Here is a 13403-nt window from a genome sequence, read left to right on the forward strand (position 1 = left end):
AGGAGCATAGGACATTTCCTAAAATAACACAGGCCTAAAGAGTATAGCCCACCACCAGCAGTCAACTGCACAGTTACACTCACCATCCTACTCTGCTTACATGTACCCAGAGTCAACTCTAGACCTTCCAGACCCTTACCAGGAGCCAGTCTCAACAGAGACCTCTAGTGGCATGACTATAGTGTAGAGCCACAGGAAGATTCTCTTTGTATCCCCACCCAGTCAAGCCATCTACACTGGAGGAAGCCACCTCATATCACAGTCATCCAGCATGCTGCCAGCCACCATACAATGAAACTCCCTTTGGGGAAGTAAGAGGAGGAAGTCCGTATGAAAGCTCTCTCCAAAACAGAGCACGCTGTGCAGGTCATGCTGATGCTAAAGAGCATACCCGGATGCTTTGTAGGAAACTTTTGCTGCCTTTCTATGAACAGGGTGATAACGCCAAGGATGGAGGAACAAAAACAAGGCAGCGCCAGAGTGCCCCATATACATCAGTAGACATGCGTCACCGGATTATTTGTGGTTCATACTGTGAGGACAGGAGATAAATTGGCACTGTTAGCAAGAGGGTAGCTGTGCTGGCTGCCACTCAATGGACCATGGCTAATTCGATGGGGCTAATGCCTTAGTGCAACAGATACCACTGAAGAGATGGAGCCGTTTTGTAAAATGTCTGACAGAAGCGATGTAGAGGGAGAGGATGTAGCCTTACGGCTAGAGCGGTCGACCTTGAAGCTGGGGAACCAGGTTCGAGTCTCGTCAACGACGCTCAACATCCTGTGATTCTGGGCAAATCACGTAATCTCCCCACGCCTAACAAAAATTAATGTGTCCGTCTGAAACGAAACTGGTGCTCATGTAAAGCACTCTGATATCTTCGGGTCAAGTTCGCGCTATATAAAACTCTTAAAAAAGAAGCATACAGGAAGAGAGCTCTTTCATGAGGGAAGTTTATCTCTAACATCAACCTTAGGGGCGCCCTAGATGGATCTGATACTGCCTCCAGAGAAACAAACACAAGCATTCTCTTTCAGATATGCTTGACTGAGAGCCTCTGGATCCAACCCAAAGTACCGCAGCACCTTACTAGTGTTCATTGTTATGGGGAAAACCTTTTGTAGGCCTCATCTGCACTCGGTGCTGGAAAAGATCAATTAAAGCCACACCCAGAAAGGCAGGGGAGTGTTTTGACAACAGGTGAGAGGGCTAAATCAGAGGCCGCTCACCACACCCTTTATACCAATTGCAATAGTCCCTCCAGAACGGACAGACTCCTAAGACCTTTTACAGGGGAGACCCCTGGGAAAACAGCTGCAATAAGCGCACAGGCACTCCTACCTCAAAGCAATGATCTTCCATACACCCCCCCTCCCCCCTCACACAACCTGTTGGGAGAAGAATATGGTTATATCTTCCCCATGAGATGATAACACCTTGGACAAGCGAGCTCTTTCAATTGTCAACAGATATTACCTGGAATTTCGTACCACACCATCCAGCATTCCACCACACAGCCACGTAACCGGCCAAGACCTCCAAACTCTGATGCAAGAGGAAGTGAAGACGTTATTTCAGAAGAGAGTGAAAGAACCAGTCCCACCACACCAGCGGGGACAAGGAGTTTATTCTCTATATTATCTAGGCCCCAAGAAAGATGGAACCCTGAGGCTGATACTTGATTACCATTACATTCTCTAAGAGCACTTCAAAATGACACCTCTCACAACAAAGAGTAGTTTTACTGCTCTGCCTTGGGGACTACATGATGAGTCTCAATTTAACCTCTTCTATGCTCATGACGAGCTCAGCTCGTCATGAGGCACAGTGCAGCTGCACTCATGACGAGCTGAGCTAGTCACGGCCGTTGGAACGTTGCACGCGGGGATAATTACCCCGCTGTGCTGAACGTTCAAAAAACGGGTGGTTGTGACGAGCTCTGCTCGTCATGAGTGCAGCTGCACTGTGCCTCATGACGAGCTGAGCTCGTCACAAGCACAGCGGCGCCGCGCTGCCCCCCCCCCCCCACCCCCCCGCACAGCGGGGGGAAACACCCCGCAGCGAGCGAAGGGGTTAATGGATATCTACTTAACAGATTTCCTTCCACCCAGCACACCACAGTACCTCCGGTTTCATGGTAAGTGGAAACCGTTATAATTTCAAGGTGCTATTGCTTGGGTTCATAACCACCTCGTGGAAGTTCACAATATTTTGCCCGTAATTGCAGCGCACCTTTGCCACAATGCTATACATGTTTTTGTTACTTAGACGACTGGCTGGCAAAGAGCAACAGCTGAGAGCAATACCTCACTCACACTTGATATGCAGTGTGTTCCTTCAACATCTTGGGCTTTACGGTAGATGCTAAACAATGCCACCTCTTTCCCCAACAAACGCAACATTTCTTGGGAGCCCTACTGAATACAATGACAGCACTTCAAAGACTGATTCCCATTTGACTCATGCAGTGTTAATGTTCTTGAAACTGATGACGTCTGGTATTCCAATGTTCTCACAAGCTCCCTTGCACATGCTTCCTCTACATGAGTGTGTGGCCAGTGGTCACAAGTGACTGATAAGTTGGAGGATCTAGTGTTAGTAGAGCACAGAGTTAAACACAAACTGCAGTGGTGGAACAAGAATAACTTGTTACTGCACAGGTCATTCCTTGACCTCCAACCACAAGTGACCTTCAACACAGGCACCTCCCTTTTGGGACTGGGAGTTAATTTGGGCCATCTCACAATTCAGAGCCAATGGTCTCTTCAGCAACAGAGTCAGCACATCTAAACCCAGGAATAAATGTCAGTTCAGTTAGGACACCAGGCATTTAACAAGCATTAGCATAGCCAGTAGGCCGCCCCTTTTGGACTTATAAGTCTGTAGCCATACAGCACATTTTCCTGAGTGCTGTGCCGCCAGGGATTGAAGATCTGTACAATTACTACACACTGGGTCATGCAGTCAGATTTAGGAACACACGTTTGCCGCGTGAAAAGGAAACAATGTACTATAACCATGATGTGCCGGTCACTGACACTGCCTCAGACAACACCCAGTGTGCACTGCTGCAAATTACGCCCACCACTGCACAAATGTGTACTAAAACATACAAAAATGCCCCATCTAGGATTTAACTAAAATAGACAGACAGTTGAACAATGTGTGCATGCTCCCCATATCTAATTGTTTGATATGCATGACATACATGCTTCTAATTCAGGCTTCTCGAAACCAGGGAAAGTGAACTAAGACACAAATTTCTTTCGGGACTCCTGTCGCAAATTGATGTCGGTCACGGACCCGCACCTCGTGTGCCTGTGGTGCCTGGAGCTCGACCACGACCCAAAGTCATGATCCTACTGCCGAGCCACGAACCCAAAGTCTTTGCGGGAGCGGTCCCGAAAGCTTCTCGAGGCCCGGCAATCCGCTCTGTGCCGTTCGAGGTCCCGGTTGAGAGGTAGGTCGAGGGACCGGTTGCGGAGCCACCGCCACCGCTCATCATCGAAGTCTTTGTGTAAGTCGAAGCACAAGAAGAAGGTGAAGAAGCATCGCCGCTCTTAGCGTTCTCTCCGACCGATGCAATGCGGGAAGCGTAAGGTAGTCGTCCGGCTCAGCCTGCGGAGCATTTTGGGTCGACTCCGGTCTTCCCTCCCTTTCCGGGAGCCGGAGCGACCCCTGCCCGGCTTCGAAGCTTTTACAAAGCTTTGCATTCAATCTTTGGTCAGCTCAACTACGCCGGCGCGCCCTCAGGCCCAGCGGACTCAGTTGGGGGCTCTAGGCCTTGGATGTCGGCAGCCTCGGCTCTGGCGCTGCAGGGCCCTCGAGGTTCCATGCCTGGATCCTGATCAGCGCCAGTCAACCCCGTGACACCTCCGGCGCTGAATCCAGTGACGACACCCCCGCCGCCTCTTGACGCTGGTTGTATACCCAGCTGGTGTCGGCCCGACCTCCCCCTTGATGAGGACACGAGCCAGACTGATGTCGCCCAATGGCTGGACCGGTGCCGACCGGTACTTTTGTACCCCCGTTCTCCCCTGATGTTTCCTACCGCCCTGAGTGGCTACAAGGAGAGGGTGAGGAGGACTGGGAGGGGTCTGTGGACCCTCTGAATGACCAGTTAGAGGAACCGGACTGGAGAGAGGAGTTGGGTGACATCAGTGGTCAGGACTCCTCCCCAGACCTTGGCATGCTTTCTCCCCCTACCGTGGCTACGGAGGAGGGTGCATCTTACGCAGTGGTAATGGGTATAGCAGCCAAGGCCTTAAACCTCGAGCTTCCTACATTGACGGTCAGGACTAACCTCCTGACCGAGGTGCTTCAGCCAGCAGCGGCCTCTTCTGAGCCCTTGCTGACATTCAATGAGGCCCTTACGGACATCCTTTTGGGCACTTGGTCAAAGCCCAACACAGGGGCTCGTGTGGACAGGATGATTGCTTGACGCCACCGCCCGGGCGACCCCATTTTCCTCTCTTCCCATTCTACCCCTGAGAGCTTGGTAGTTCAAGCCTCAACGTCCAAAGGCACATTTTCTAACACACCACCTGATAGGAAATCCAAGAAGCTGGACCACCTTGGGAAGAGGAGGTTTTCTTCCTCCAGCTTGGGACTGCGGTCGGTGATCACTGCATGTCTATTGGGCTGTTACTCCCACTCGGTGTGGGACACGGTTGCACAGGTGCTGCCACAGCGTGCAGGGGAGGCCTGGGCCGTGCTCTCCTGTGCTGTTGCCGAAGGGAGAGACGCAGCAAAGTTCACCATCTGGTGTGGGCTGGACACCCCTGACTCACTGGGCAGGACGATTTCCACGTCAGAAGCACTGAGACGCTACGCCTGGTTGAGGTCCACTGGCTTTTCAGGTGATGTCCAAGCAACGCTTTTGGACATGCCCTTTGATGGCCGTCGTCTGTTGGCGACCAGGCAGAAAATTCGCTTGAGTGCTTTAAGGATCTAGGGCTACAGCCAGATCCTTAAGACTCGCTTCCACCCCAGCCCCTTTCGTGGCTACTTAAGGGGTGCCCCGCCGAGTTCCACCCAGAGCCACAGGCCTGCGCAAGCAGTCCAGTCTTTGCGCGGCCGGGGACGTGAATCCCACCGCCATGGGTCGGGGGGCCAGTCCACCAGCGCCCCCTCTGCAGCAGCCTCCAAACCAATCGCCAGGGGGCGGCAGGATACGCCATCACCTCCCCCACTGGCTCAACGTCACGTCGGACAGGTGGGTTTTGCCGATAGTCCGAAGGGGCTACTCCTTCCCCCTTTGAGACCACCCCTCCATCCATGCCACCTCAATTCCATCGCAAGTCGAAGGATCACGTGGCCCTTCTCCAACAGAAGGTTACAGCTGTCTTGGCCAAGGGAGCCATTGAGCGCGTTCCTGCCCCAGAAGTAGGTTGTGGTTGTTATTACCACTACTTTCTGTTGCCTGCGGGTCCTGTCCGGGGAAGAGTAGTACAGGTGTTCACGGACAACACCACCGCCATGTGGTACTGCAACAAACAGGGCACGGTGGGGTCATGGATCCAATGTCAAGAGGTTCTCCGCCTTTGGACATGGCTGGAACATCGGGGCATATCCCTGGTGGTTCAACACTTGCAGGTTCTCTGAACGCCAGGGCGGATTAACTCAGCCGCAGGTGCATGATGGATCACAAATGGTGTCTTCACTCTGAAGTGGTACAAGGTCTCTTTTAGCAGTGGGGAGAGCCTTGGTTAGATCTATTCGCCACCGAAGAGAACCTGCAATGTCAGCAGTTCTGCCCGTTGGAATTTTCAAGGTGGCACTCACTAGGCGACGCTTTTTGTCGGGAGTGGAGTTGCGGTCTTCTATATCATAATAATAAAATAATACTGAGCTTATAAAGTGCCTGGTTACACTAGCCGGTGTGTCCCCGAGCTGTGCCGCTGAGGAACCCGTCCTGGCCTGTTCCTGTGAGGTGCCCACTCCTGGGCACCCCAAAGTGAAGCCAGGCATCCTAGCGGTAGGGCCGGTGTGGAGATTAAGCAAGCTATTGCCCAGAGTTGCAGAGTGGGACCCATGATTAGAGTAGGCACCGAGGCGAGAGAATTATCAGGTCTGAGGACATTGAGCCCAAGACCCTGCCGCAACGGGAATTGAACCCTGGTCCGGGCCAGATCTCTGCATCAGAGTCTGCCGCTCTAACCAGTGAGCCACACTTCTCCACTTTCTGCCTATGCCACTTCTGCCCAGAGTGCTGAAGAAGCTCAAGCATGACTGGGCCCAAGTCATCCTTGTGGCTACGGATTGGGCACAAAGTGTCTGGTATCCCTAGCTATTGCACATGACCATCAATCCTCTGATCAGACTGCCTCTTCAGTAGGATCATCTGTCTCAGCAGCAGGGGACGGTCCTCCACCCGAACCTGTCCAGCCTCCACCTCCTTGCATGGAGATTGAGCGGCAACAGTTGACGGCTTTTGACCTTCCTCCAGTAGTCTGTAATGTTATCTTGGCAGCCAGGCGTCCCTTCACTAAAACGGTATACGCCTGTAGATGGAACAAATTTGCGGCATGGTGCGCAGCAAAGGCTGTGGAACCCCTTTCTGCACCCCTTTCAGAGGTTCTACTCTCCATTCTTTTTTGGCCCAGCAGGGCTCTGCTCTGGGCACTCTCAAAGGCTATATTTTGGCCAATCAGGCCTTGCTTCGGCTGCCTGACCAGCCTTCTCTTTTCAAGTCCCCTATTGTAAATCGCTTCCTTAAGGGCATCACTGATTTGTTCCCTCCAACTCCTTTCGTGATGCCCCAGTGGGACTTGAACGTGGTTCTTACTTATCTGGTGTGTGGCACTTTCGCGCTGTTACATAACTGTCCTCTCAGACTCTTAACTCTTAAAACGACCTTTCTGGTTGCCCTCACCTCTGCTCACAGGGTGAGTGAGCTACAAGCCCTTTCTTCTAAGCCTCCTTTCCTGGCTGTTCATCCAGACAAGGTCGTCCTCCGCACTAGGCCTTCTTTCCTTTCCTAAGTGGTTACCTCTTTTCATATAGGACAGACCATCAATTTGCCCACCTTCTTTCCACCTCCGCATCCTTCTAAAGGGGAAGAGAGGCTCCACCGTCTGGATCCAAAACATGTGCTTTTGTTCTATCTGGATCGCACAAAACAATTCCAGATGGATGACCAACTCTTTATGGGTGCCAAGAAAGGTTGGGCAGTGCAAAAAGGAACCATCTCCCGATGGGTCATTCTTTGCAACAAAATCTGCTATTCCTTCGCGAAAAAGGAACCTCCTGTTGGGTTGCGTGCCCATTCCACCAGGGCGATACCGGCCACTACTGCTTTGGGACCTGGAGTCCCCCTTGACATCTGCCAGGCAGCTACGTGGGCTTCACTGCACACGTTTACCAAACACTACTGCCTGGACAGCCAAGTCCGGAGCGACAGCTTTTTCTAAAACGGAGACAACTGCATTTCGAATTAGATAAAGAATCCTTTGAGGAAACAGGTGTGCAGCTTACCGCCTTTTTTTGTGTAGAATTGATCTACCACCAGAAGCCACCCCTTTGGTTGCTGTTCTTGTTGGGGTTCCCCCGCTTAGTGTCCCTGATAGTGAATCAACGGTGGCCTTGATACGTAAGACAAAACATTGATGTTACCATTATTGTATTGGCCAATCCGAGATTTCTGCCCACAATATAATGGCTAGACGGGTGGCCTGGGTGGGTAATGGCCGCAGACAGGTACCTGGCAACTGCATCATAGTTAATTTGAACAAACGGGATATAGTCGACAGGCTGTTTTGGGATGCCTCCACGTTACACAGGGCGACAGGGCGTTACCATTAGGTTTTTTCTATCCCCCAATAAGTACTCCACAAGTCTGTGAAGGAGCAAGGGCAGCTGAACCGACTCGTTTTTATCAGCCCTTGAAGTGCCCTCCACGCAGTAAAAGTTCTGTATCTCGCACTGATAAAATTAATGGGGGTGGAGTAACACCTTTAAATTTGGTACTTCAGTTGCCCAGGCCTGTTGAGGGAGGCTTACCCCTTTCAAATTGATTTTCGCCTCTAAATCAATTGGATGGGAATGATTGACTGGTGGAGAATGAGGATTGTATTTCTGCACCATACCCTAATAGTTCTGCCATAGGTGACATGGGAGGAGAAATTCCACCCAACTGTAGTATAATTAACTGGAACATTATGGGCCGTTGGTCTAAAAGAGATAACCCGATCTGGTTGGAATGTATTAAATCATATGATATAATAGCGTTACAGGAAACATGGGATATGGCGGACAACTTCTGGCTGGATGGGTTTAGATCCTAATTCCAACCTGCTCGTCCTGCCCCGGCAGGTAGAGCAATAGGTGGCTTAGTGCTTCTCCTTTCCCTTAAATTAAAGGGTTCTTCAAAAAGGATAGAGGTAGATTATTCAAATTGCCTGATAGTAGAAGTAACTTCCTCCAATCAACCCAAGTTACTACTTCTACATTTTTATAACTCTGGGGAATCTGATTTTAGGAATCAACATTTGTGTTTCTTGAAATAGTTTTTAGAAGAATATATGTTGAAGCAATCCACTTATTATATATTAATCATGGGCGATTTCAATATACATCTGTGTGGTTTGAATTGTTTTATTGATGATTATCTAGGGCGCAGTCACTTGGTGATTCCTCACTTTGAGCACTCACCTCGGGGGGAGGCTTTAGAGGCTCTTTTGTCTGAAGCTGATCTTTTTTAATCTGTTTTTTTTAACCAATCTGATCCGTGCTACACGTTTAAATCTAAGAGTAGAGACACTATCATTGATTACCTTATTTTTGTCTCCCCTGTTGCTAGATAAAGTAGTATTTTATAATGCTAGGTTGTCTTCTTACAATGACCACAACCCTGTTATATTAGTATTGGATAATGGTTGTGGCAACTTGGGTGCGGGGGGGGAACCAGGAAGTTAACTGTATGGTAACACGTGATATGGGGAGGAGCCTTAAGTGATCTAAAGTGACGCCTGATTCCTTTTTTAAGGATTTTTGTTTGAAGGTCGAAGGGAACCTTGCAATATGCGCTGATTCTTCAAACCCCAAGGATTTGGTACTCATAGCCTTTGATGGTATAGTCAGACAGATTGCAGCGGATCTGACCATTAATACCAAATCCAGAGGCACTCATGGAGAAAGGTGGTTTGATGAAAAGTGCTCACGAGCCCACCGTTCCCTAGTTTCAGCTCTGAAAAGTTCACCCCGAGATCGGGTACTGATAGCGAGCCTACAGAAGCAGTACAATGCAGCAGTTTATATGCGGAAATTAGAGATCAAGTTGGAGGCCTGGAATGCTCTTTTATCTGTAGAGGTTTTAAAGGACAGCTCTAGATTCTGGGCTATTGTTAATACTCCCTTTTTTTCCGGTCTAGAGAATGATACCCAGGAAAGCAATATCACAGTGGCACAGTGGTTGTCCCATTTTGAGGCAATTTATGGCTCCATTGTGACACTGCCTTCCACCTCCAGTTTACTACTTTGGCAGGAAATAGCCCCATTTGTCTTTAACTAGGTGGATATTGAGAAAGCAATAAAGGAGACCTCTAGTAATAAAGCTCCTGGACCTGACGGTGTCCCCGCAGATCTATACAATTGTGATCCTAAATTCTGGGCAAAAATATTAGCAAATGTCTTTAATGCATCTGAAATGCAAGTGTTTCCGGTATCTTGGAGCGATTCAATTATCATCCCAGTATTTTAAAAAGGCCACAGAGGGGACCCTCGGTGCTATAGACCTATATCACTGATTGATTCGGCGGTAAAAATACTAAGCAAGGTGGTCTTAGCTAAAGTTACAGACTGGGCTAATGATAATAAGATTTTATCCATTCTACAGTACGAATTTAGGCAAGGTAGAAGTACCATGGAGCAGTGCCTTAATTTATATTTACTAATTAGTAAATATACTATGGCTAAAGAAGGTTCCCTGCAGATGGCTTTTATGGATTTATCCCCAGCGTTCGATCTGGTTAACAGGTCTAAGCTGTGGAGTATCCTATTGGAAATGGGCATTGAGCCGTGTTTAGTTTAATTTCTGGCTGACCTCCATCGGGACCTTTCAGCATCAGTTAGGATTTCCCAGGATGGCAAATGTACTAAGTCTTTTAATTCAGAATGGGGTGTTCGTCAAGGGTGTATATTGGCGCCTTTGCTTTTTACACTTTCTATTAACGGCCTGGACAAATCTTTAGCGGAGGCGAGCCCGGATATCCCGTGTGTAGGAGATTACCTAATACCGGTCCTCCGATACACGGATGATGCTGTCCTTTTAGCTCGTACTGCAGTAGGTCTCCAGAGGCTATTGGATGCCTTTGGAGCCTACATGCAGTCTCTGGACCTGGTTGTGAACACTGGGAAGTCGCATATTATGACAACTGGTGAAATAGAAAAGCAAAATCGTTTTACTGTAATGGGGTGGAAGTGACATGGGTGACCTCTTTTACATACCTAGGAGTACTATGTGATGATAGAGGCTCATGAGTCCCCCAAGATAAAATGTAAAAAAATGCAGTCACTAGATCCACGACAGCTTTATTAGGGTTTGCCCAGCGCCTGGGGGCTAGGCTTGTAGAGGCCATTCTTAAGATATATAGATCGAAATGCCTGGCTATTGCGGCATATGGCTCTTCTATATGGGAATTTAAACAGCAGCTGGGGTGCAGATAGCTGAAAATAGATTTTTACGCAATCTTCTGTTTGTAACTCAATCAACATCTACCTTTGTCATTCATCAGGAATTGGGGCAGGGTTACGTCACGGATATTTTGAGTACAGCCCTGCTATTGTGTTGGCTTAAAACCTGGCTTAATCCAGAATTGGCTTTGAACCATCAGATCCTGCAGGATTGTGTCAAACTGGACAAGGCTAGTAAAATCAAGTGGTTGTCGTATGTCAAGCATATGCTTTTTAAAATAGGGTGGCCAGAATTCTTTGAAACCCCGGAAAGGATCTGTAAGGAAGACGTGAAGTGAGTCAAAATGAATTTTATGAACACATTGATGATGGAACGGGAAAAACTGGAGCTACAGAAACCTTCAGTTAGGGTTCATTTCCTGACTAAAACTACTTTGTTAATTGAACCCTACCTGAAAACTGTGACTAAGCCTTTCCATCGCTGGCTCCTGACTAGGTTACGTTTTAATCCGATTCACTTCTCATTGGGAGATCTTCCAGGGTGGTGTAAACCAGAGGACGCAGATCCATGCCAATGCGATAATTATTCTGCACAGGACACTTTACAATTTATGATGTTCTGTGATTTTTATAATGATATCCGCAGGAAGTTTTTAATCCCTTTATTGATTGGAAAGGGCTTTCCACAAGTTAGACCTGCGTTACTTTATCTCCAAATGTTGAGTAACCCCTGGGATATTTTTAATATTGCTTGTTTTCTTGTTGCTGTTGTACGAATCAAGAAAAACAGATGCCCTAGGTTAAACAGTGTATATATCTTATTGTTATTATTTCATGGAATTGTTTTTTAAACCTTGAGATATTTGGTTCCTTTTAAATAGATACAAGTTATTGTATTATATATATCGCTCAAATGCTTTTTTGGAATGTGTTTTTTGAATTTTGCATATTGTACTTTTATGATTTTAAATAATCAAATAAATTGGATTGAAGAAGATGAAGACTGATTTACTAATGCTTGCTCTGTCTGCCGTGTTATCCCATGCTATTTGTGTTTCCAGCTCAGCCAGTGATGTTCTCAAGTAACTTCCCCATGAATTTGGTGTTTCTTGATCCATCTGATACTTAATTTCTTCCCAGCATAAACTATTCAGTTTGCCTGGATCGGAGGAGCAGAATTTATGACATAGCTTCACAAAGCCGCTCATACCCTGGAATTTCAGATTCTGGAGGCCAAATTCTAGCCAAACCTGAGCTGGGGAGGTAGACTTTGGAAGATTGAAAACTGACTTATAAACTTTCGTCTGAAGTTTGTTTAACAAATCAGCCTCCTTGCCGCACCAAGTGACTAGACCGTATGACAGTGTGGGCAGAATTTGCACTGCCATCACTTTTAAGAGGTGATTATGGTTCGGGCAGTCTAGTTTTTTTATACAGTAATCTATATGCAAAGATTAACAATTGCGCTTTGGCTTTTAGGGCCAATTTGTGTTCCTTATGTTTTGGAACCCGCCCTACTTGTATGACAAGGTATTTGTAGGACACTTGCTCTTCCACCGTAGCCCCTTTTACAAGCCATTAAAACTTAATTTTTTAAGTGTCCCCTAGGCAAACAACTTTGGTTTAGTTCCAAGTTTTCCTGGTCCAAATAGGTTGCTAGGTTATTTATCGCTCTTTGTAATCTAAACAGACTTTGGCTCAACACCACAATGTCATCTGCGTACTGTAAAAAGGAAATTGGCTCATTGGCCAAGTTTGGTGGGTGACAATCAGCTGCTTGCATTTATATACTAATATCAGAGAGAAACAAGTTAAATAGGCTTGACGCCAGGACGCTGTCTTGTTTTGGGCCTTGCTGTGTGTGGATGCTCGCCCAATTTCACTCTTGCCCAGGTTTCACTGTGTAAAGCAATTATTGCGTCCAGTAATTTTCTCCGCAATCCCCATGCTTTTAGTGTCACAGATTGCAGCCTTGTTGGAACTGAAGGGGCGCCCAAAACGCTACCCTAATAACGGTGGAAGGCTACTGACTTTACCAGGCGTTAAGCAACACGACTGCAGTGATAGCAGCATACCGTGTAGTGACCAGTGGGAGTGAACAGGTCCTCTTTTACCTGTGTCCTGGAGTGAAGCCTGCGGGGTCACTTATTCAAAGTTCTGCTGCTGTGCGCTTAACTCACCCCTTGGCCTACATCAGTTTGATGTGGAGTGCTGCACAGTGCATAATTGGTGTATCTGTGCCCAGTGTATGTGTGCCTGGGAACGGTACAATACTGTGATAATGTAGTACTGGGCAGTGTGTGCATGTTGAATGCATGTGCTGGGTGTATGTGGGTCTGTGGGTGGTACAGTATGTGAAAGATGCAGTACTCTAAATTGTATGCATGTTAAATGCATGACCTTGGTATATGTATGCCTGTCAGTGGTACAGTACATGATGGATGTAATGTTGTGCAGTGCATGCATGTTAAATGCATGTGCTGGGTGTATTTGTGCCTGTGAGTGGTAAAATACATGAAGAATCTAATGCAGTGCAGTGCGAATATGTGTTGGGCATGTACTGGGTGTATGTGTGCCTGTGAAAAGTACAATATATGGCAGACAGTAGCCTCCATTTTGGGAGACCCAGGCTGCATGGTGAAACATGAGGAGATGAGGTAGAGGAATCCCCCTCACAGATTTGTGTTTTCATGCATTCCTGTATGCTGCGTTGGACATGCTGGAGAAGAGAGAGACGGGCTTCCTCGTTACAGTTCAAAGGGTGCTCTTTG

This window comes from Lissotriton helveticus, chromosome 1_1 (assembly GCF_964261635.1).
Source record: "Lissotriton helveticus chromosome 1_1, aLisHel1.1, whole genome shotgun sequence".
NCBI lineage: Eukaryota > Metazoa > Chordata > Amphibia > Caudata > Salamandridae > Lissotriton > Lissotriton helveticus.